Consider the following 7,500-nt stretch of genomic DNA (forward strand, 5'->3'; position numbering starts at 1 on the left):
CCCCCCCCCCCAAAAAAAAAATAATTTTAAAAAAATCAAAACAACATTAACAACAAAATAGGCCTTAAATCACATCGACTAAAAATAGCACAACGAGACTTAACTGAAACACGACGCGATCCCAACAAAAAGAAGTATGAAATACGATATTACGGAGTTCTAACAACCTTAAGGTGACAACTCAATCCTACCGTCTGTTAAAAGTCACACTGCCGTAATCACCAAGTGTTACTTCTTTTCAATGTAAACCTTTAGGTAAAATAATGATATGAATGGATCTCGATATTACTATTACGTTGTTGTTATTTAAAACCGATCTTGAGCTTGTCTTATAGCCTCTTAGTAACATAAAATGGTTTCAACTTTCGCTTTCATTGCAAAGAGCATCAATATTACCCTCCCTCGCTTGAATACAAAAAAGCTCATAACAATGTTAATTTATGGAAATTATTTTAATAACTAATATTATTATAACACAACCACCGCAACTAATAATACCATCACCATTACTATCTCTATTAACACATAACATATTATAATAACTGCGTTATACATAAACAAATTTCGATGGCGATTAAAGTTAATTTAAGTAAAACGAATTTTAATGACGATATTCATGGGATTTTTTTAAAAAAAGGGAAAAGCAAAAACAAAACAATAAACAAATAACAAAAAAGGAAACCCCAAAAACCGAAACACACACACTCGCACCTAAAAAAAAAGAAAGAAAGAAAAAAGTAAAGAAGGAAAAAAACCCAACAAAACCCTCTAAATGATCACCATTGAAAAAATTATAATGTACTCCTAAAAACATCGTCATAGTCACCTTCATACTTCATAGTCGTAGATGTTCTATCCTAGTCGACAGACAACTGCTTACTTCCTTCACTGAGTTATCAGTCTCAGCACACCTTTCTAACATCTTCCGCAGACACGTGCCAGTACAGTGTGCGTACTAGCTTGTTATCGTGTCTTTTGACATTCTCGACATAATTGGCCCTGTCTCACTTACCCCTATCTATTTATTTAGGTGCCACTGCTACACGTATTTGCGTGTCCAAAATTATCAACTTCCACACCCCCCCCCCCCCCCCCTTACACACACACACCCACATCCCCCGTCTCCAAAGTTTTAACTATATCCAAATGTTGTTCGAAAAATATATAGATAGTATGATAGTTGACGCCACGCAGGTCTTTGTTATTGCTTTTTGCCATCCGCGTTTATGAGTAATTTCTCCTAATCTGTATTTACCATATACTATATAAGTTCAAGGTTACACATAGTTTTGTGTGTTGGTCCGTTATACTTCCGGATGGCAATGTTGTGAGCTTCTTAGCTAAGCGCATACTATCTATAACGTTAGAAAGCAACACGTTTATGCTATCACTACATTTCATTTCTAATCGGCCTGCACCAAAGCGAAGTGTCCGAATCTCCATTTAAAACATGGTTTGCCGTATTTCCTCGGCGATAGCTTATGAGCGCAACAGAGTATGACTAACCATTGATTTATCTTTTGCTTAAAACTTAATCGTTGAAAACCTAGCAATTACATGCATTGCTTAATTACTTCTAATATTATGAATCGTGAGAGGATAATTAAATTGATTATGAAAAATTACTAACGAAATCAGAAAATTAGCCACTTACGTGTAATGTGCATGTCTAGATAATATTATTATGAGTAGGTAAAACATATACCTGAAACATATATGTGGCTGTCTAGTGGTATGGCACTCGCTTTTGGATCGGAAGGTCCTGGGTTCGAGACTCGCGCTCGGCGCATAGTTGAGTCCTTGGAAAAGGCTCTTTACTCACATTCTCTCACCGTACTCAGGTGTAAAATGAGTACCTGGCCGTTAACAGCGTTGTCTTTGTCCGAAAAATTGTAATATCGCCTAACAGGCGGCATGTCCCGTCCTACATGTTTAATGTTGCTGTTGACCAGGGACCCCTTGTAAAGCGCTTTGAGCATATTTAGTGGATATTGCGATATATAAAGCACAATTTTATTTTTTTCTTCTTTATTTGAAAACCAACACAACCGAGTACGTCGTTTTGGGTATCAACACAAACGTCAGCTTGCACATCACGATTATAGACACTGCATGAATTAATAACAGACAAAAACAAAACAAGACAAAACCAACAAGACATGCGGACTTTGGAGACGTCCTTGTGCATAATTATTATTGCATTCAGAGACACGCATAAGGATGAACATAGGTGCAAATATCTGCAGGTCTGATAACCGAACGCAATTTTGGGCCTGATTGAACACCGTTGTAATTGACAATACTTGCGTCCGTTTAAGAGTATTTTCATTACAATGAGACCATAACAATTTGGGTTACCAGACCTGCAAATAAGTACGCATCGGGCTTTACCCTGGGAACACATCGGGCTGAACATAATCTGCTTTTCGTACGTACACGACAGTGTAATTTATCACTATTAAACATCTCCAGATCATCAATCAATGAACATAACAAAACATTCTTTATTTAATGCTTGTATTGAGGCTATGGTGACCTGGGTGTTGTCGAGACTACGCTAACCCAAGGTCGTCGGGCGACCTTTTCGAAGGGAGACACAAAACTAATCGACACCGACATAACAATATATCAATTGGCACCGCCATTTACATCTACGAGTAGCATCTCTTTGTGTGTTTCCATGATTGAATCTATGTTGCCAGGCCCTCTAGTTTCCTTCCTCTCTCTCTCTCTCTCTCTCTCTCTCTCCCCCCCCCCCCCCCCCCGCCTCTTTTTCACTCTATTGGTAATGGTTGTATAGCATGTAGTACTGTGTAGGACCGAGGGAAATCGGTACTTAATTAGATTAAAACACGTCACGCCAGACTACAATGAGTCATTTATTATTACTTCCTAACCACATTACATTTCGTTACATATCATACAAGTTGCATTGATGCTTTCATTATAAAAGTTTCATAGCTTTAATTGCTGGAGAGCAGTAATACGATCCGATAAGAACCGAGGTAGGGAAGATAAAACAATATTGAACTTTCAGAACCCGACAACATCAATATTATGATTCTATCAATGTATCTGCTACCTGCTCCTTTCAATCAGGGTTTCGATAATGGTAGAACACAAACTAAATTATCCATTCTGTTTATCTCAAACGATAGACCGTTTTACTATTTACGAATGGAATGGGAAATCACGGTTTACTTATAAAAATAACTAAAACAAAATAACAATAACAATCACCATCATTATCAACAACAACGACACTAATAATAATAATAATAATAACAACAACAATAATTATAATGATAATAATAATAATAATAATAATAATAATAATAATAATAATAATAATATAATAATAATAATAATAATAATAACAACAACAACAACAACAATCAATTCTTTTTAAAAAATAGGGTTAGGGGTACTGTTTCCTACAGCTCATGTTAATTTTTCGCCACCGAGCATAGAATTACTGGCGAATCTAAAAATTATAAAACTTTTCTTTACAGATCGATATATCTACGATTAATTTCGAAAAAAAAATTTTGAAGAAAAATTAAGGGTAATTCTTTCTATCACCCATTGACTCAAATGAAATGGTTATTAGAATATTTGCTAAAGCATAGTGATTGGTCCTCAATTTGACCCGGGCATTGGGAATCATCACCTGTTGCCAGATTCATTCGCGATGTCATTAAGAGTGCAATGCATGGCCAGGTGAGCCTCCTGAGTGTGTACAAGAATGAGGAGGAGGAGAAGAAAAAGATAAAGAAGAATAATTCACTATTTTAGCTGTCACCTTTGACAATAAACATCATTTGATTGAATAATCGTATGAAAGTATATGAAACAGTGAATGTAAATAAAGGGAAAACAACAAATGCGTGACATTTATTGAACACAGGAAATGTTAGAAACAATTAGGATACGCAATTTCCACAATGTCTAAATAAACTACCAAAACAAAATAATACATATTCTAATTGCGTTAGATAGGCAACAATCCTAAGAAGGGATATTAGTGAGTCAGTCTGATATGGGCAAAACAGAATTTTTTATTCCGAACTCTTCTTCTTTTTCTACTTCTATCAGTTCCACCCTCTGCCCACTGTGCACTCACATTGTCATTGGAGTTTGATTGAGTCTGAATACCCACAAGAGACTATTCAAACTCAAGTCCAGGATTGAGTATGACTGGTCACAAAAAAGGAGGAAATTTTTCAGCGCATAGATCAAGACCATCCATGCAACGATATCCTATAAATTTGAATTTCATAAAAATTTATTGAGATGCAATCCAAAATAATGTGCCTCGCAGCAATTTCTGACACCACTAGGAGACATTTCAAAAGTTCAAAGTGTAATTAGTGTAATTACAACATATTGTGGTTGTAGCAATGGCGGTGGTAGGGATGATGATGGTGGTTGTAGTTATCTTAGGGATGATCGTGTGATGGTGTGGTGGTGGTGGTTGTAGTAATAGTGGTAGTAGGGATGATGATTGGGTGGTGGTTGTAGTAGTAGTGGTGGTAGGGATGATGATTGTAGTGGTTGTGGTAGGAATGATGATGTGGTGGTGGTTGTAGTAGTAGTAGTGGTAGGGATGATGATGTGGTGGTAGTGATGATGATATGATGGTGGTTGTAGTAGTAGTGTGGTAGGGATGATAATGTGGTGTGGTTGTAGTAGTAGTGGTAGGGATGATGATGTGGTGGTAGCTGTAGTAGTAGTGGTGGTAGTGATGATGATGTGGTGGTGGTTGTAGTAGTTGTGGTAGTGATGATGATGTGATGGTGGTTGTAGTAGTAGTGGTGGTGGTTGTAATAGTAGTGGTGGTAGGGATGTTGATGTAGTGGTTGTGGTGTCTTTTTAATTCATTTTTAAAAATGAAAAAGGCGGAATTGTGATGGTGATGAGAGGAGATATACCACCATTTAGGCAGAAGATTCTCAGCCCTGCAAGTCTGAATTGCCACTTCGCTTGAACAATTTACGACTGAGACTTAAAAATGGCCATATCAATAACTCTAAACAAAACCTCTCCTCTCAACAGATAGGCCAGGTAACTGTTAATACGAAGTTTGAGTGCATAGAATGAAGTCTGACTGACTTCGTTCAGGAAACAGGTGAACATAGTCAGTGATTATTGGCCAGTGTCATATAATAACACTCTTGAACTTGAACAACAAAAATACAAATTATTAAAGTCATCATACGAAAATGAAAACGATCTGACAAATGTGTGGGCAAAGAAAATCGGTTCCTCGCTTGAACTTGGAACATCTTTTTGACGTCCTCGTAATTAAATAAATGATAAACTGATTGACAAAAGGGGTAGCCCCTCTATTCTAACAATTGTTAAATTCACAGAGATGAATCATGAATAAAGTACACAATCCCTGCATATGTTAAGATTCATGCATATCATCACATCGATTCATCTTTAAATTCACACTCAGGCAGTTCAGTCAGTAGTCAGTTTCCAGTTAGCAGATGCCATCTTCTACACTTCTACTACTGTCTAGTCTTGAGATATTCCAAACTTTTTCCTCTCGATATCGTGGCAGTAATTAACTCATGCTCAAAATTTCAATGACTATGACTATGATTATGATGACCATCTACTATATGCCTATCAGTATCAGCCAGGCATAGTCTAAGAGAGAGAGAGAGAGAGAGAGAGAGAGAGAGAGAGAGAGAGAGAGAGAGGGGGGGGGAGAGAGAGAGAGGGTGAGGGAGGAGAGAGAGAGAGAGATGAGACGATGAGAGAGAGAGAGAGAGAGAGAGAGAGAGAGAGAGAGAGAGAGAGAGAGAGAGAGAGAGAGAGAGAGAGAGCATTTTAAAAAATGATGATCTGTCCACCGTCGTAACAACTTGACTGACTACATCAGTTCCAAATTCCATGTAAAAATATTCGCAAAGGATAGGCATTGTTGAGACGACTTAGAATTTAGAAGAGAATCTTTCTAACTCTTCTTTTAAATAACTAACTTGATTAATGATAATATACGGGACATCTAGAATGTTCAAAACTAAATAAAAACCTAAAAAATACCTGAAATCTAGAAGACGGTACTAAAGCAATCCATCGAAACTATTCAGCTGCTTAGTCCTGGTCCCAGAATAACACAGTCACAGTGTTTATTTTGAGCCTCCTGTGTTTACTGAGCTCTGAAGAATCCGTCGTTCGATCTTCCTGTCTCAGACGACCTCGATTCAGGGTTGCCAGATTATTTTTCAACAAAATGCCAGTGGAAGACTCAAAAAATGCCAAAACACTCCAAAAAATGCCAAAGTCTGTTGACTCCCATCCCCACTAAGACTAAGAAAACTACTCACTTTTGATAAACAATTTACTATCATATCCTGGTGGCTTGCGTGTTTTCTTTTCTTTTCTTTTTTTTTTTTTTTTTGAATTATACTAAATTTCCTGTTGAGGTAATTTTTTACCTACTGACTACTAAGTGGAGTGCTAAACCACTACACCACGGTTGAGAAAAGGTGTCATTTGAAGTATAATACACAAGAAAAGAAAATGCCAAATGAAAATGCCAAATGCCAAATGATTTTTCTAATGCCAAACGGTTTTCAAAAATGCCAGATTTTTGGAATCTGGCATTTAAAATGCCAAACTGGCAACCCTGCCTCGATTTCGATGTCACAAAGTGACAGCTTCCGACTCATAATTTTATCGCAATTTTACTAGGTGGAAATAAATCTTTTCCAACAATGAGGAAACAAAATTAACTCTTATTTTTTTTAAAAAGCGAGGTCGAAGCATTTTTAGGAGATATCTTTATACAAATCGACTAGTAAGATGTTTATTATTGGAGTCAAAGACACACACCTTGATTGGAGTCTAAATTTATGAAGAAAAGGTGTAATTACACAAGGGAAATAATCAAAACATATGTATGAATTCAACCAGGCAAACTAAGTTATCTCCTTCAATTATTCAATAACAAGCTCTGGGACATCGCGTTAAATCGTTGGCCGGTGGATAACAGAGGCTCCCTGTTAGGATTTTAAGGGAGAATACAAGAGGGTGTTCTCTTCACAAGCGATGAGATGAATAAAGGTTTAATCCCTTTGATTCCCGACTAGTTGCTACCTTCGTCATCCATTGGGACCCTTAATTATCATATTATTTTATCTGTTGTCTTGGAGAAATGTTTGCCAATATCCTTAAATGGCAACACTAACATTAGATAAAAAAGTGAAGATACGTTGCAAAACATTCCTTACTAACTTACTAAATTATTTACATTTGCAGAGGAGGAGGAGCGATCATTCTTGCCATTCATCTGTCCATTATCTTTTGTTTCTACCACCGTCCTTGCCATTGTGTATAGAATATTATGTAAATATAATATTCATACACACACACACACACACACACACACACACACACAAACACAAAATAGGCATACAGACGCACTCGCATACCCTTACTTGCCATACGGATACGAGTAAAGTTAGGAAATTGAAGAATGGGGTC

General features: G+C 36.9%; 1 protein-coding gene across 1 annotated transcript in view; it reads right to left on the bottom strand.

The window, feature by feature from the left end:
- The window catches only part of LOC144966443 (transmembrane protein 198-like), a 38,396-nt gene extending 32,181 nt beyond the window's left edge, over positions 1-6,215 (bottom strand). The window contains exon 1 of the mRNA XM_078902965.1: positions 6,058-6,215. The gene's annotated coding sequence lies outside the window, so the exon portion shown is untranslated. The remainder of the gene's footprint in view (positions 1-6,057) is intronic.
- Positions 6,216-7,500: the final 1,285 nt, after the last annotated feature.

The sequence above is a fragment of the Berghia stephanieae genome, chromosome 2, assembly GCF_034508935.2.
Source record: "Berghia stephanieae isolate SIO BIC M18660-M18661 chromosome 2, UCSD_Bste_1.3, whole genome shotgun sequence".
Taxonomy (NCBI): Eukaryota; Metazoa; Mollusca; class Gastropoda; order Nudibranchia; family Aeolidiidae; genus Berghia; species Berghia stephanieae.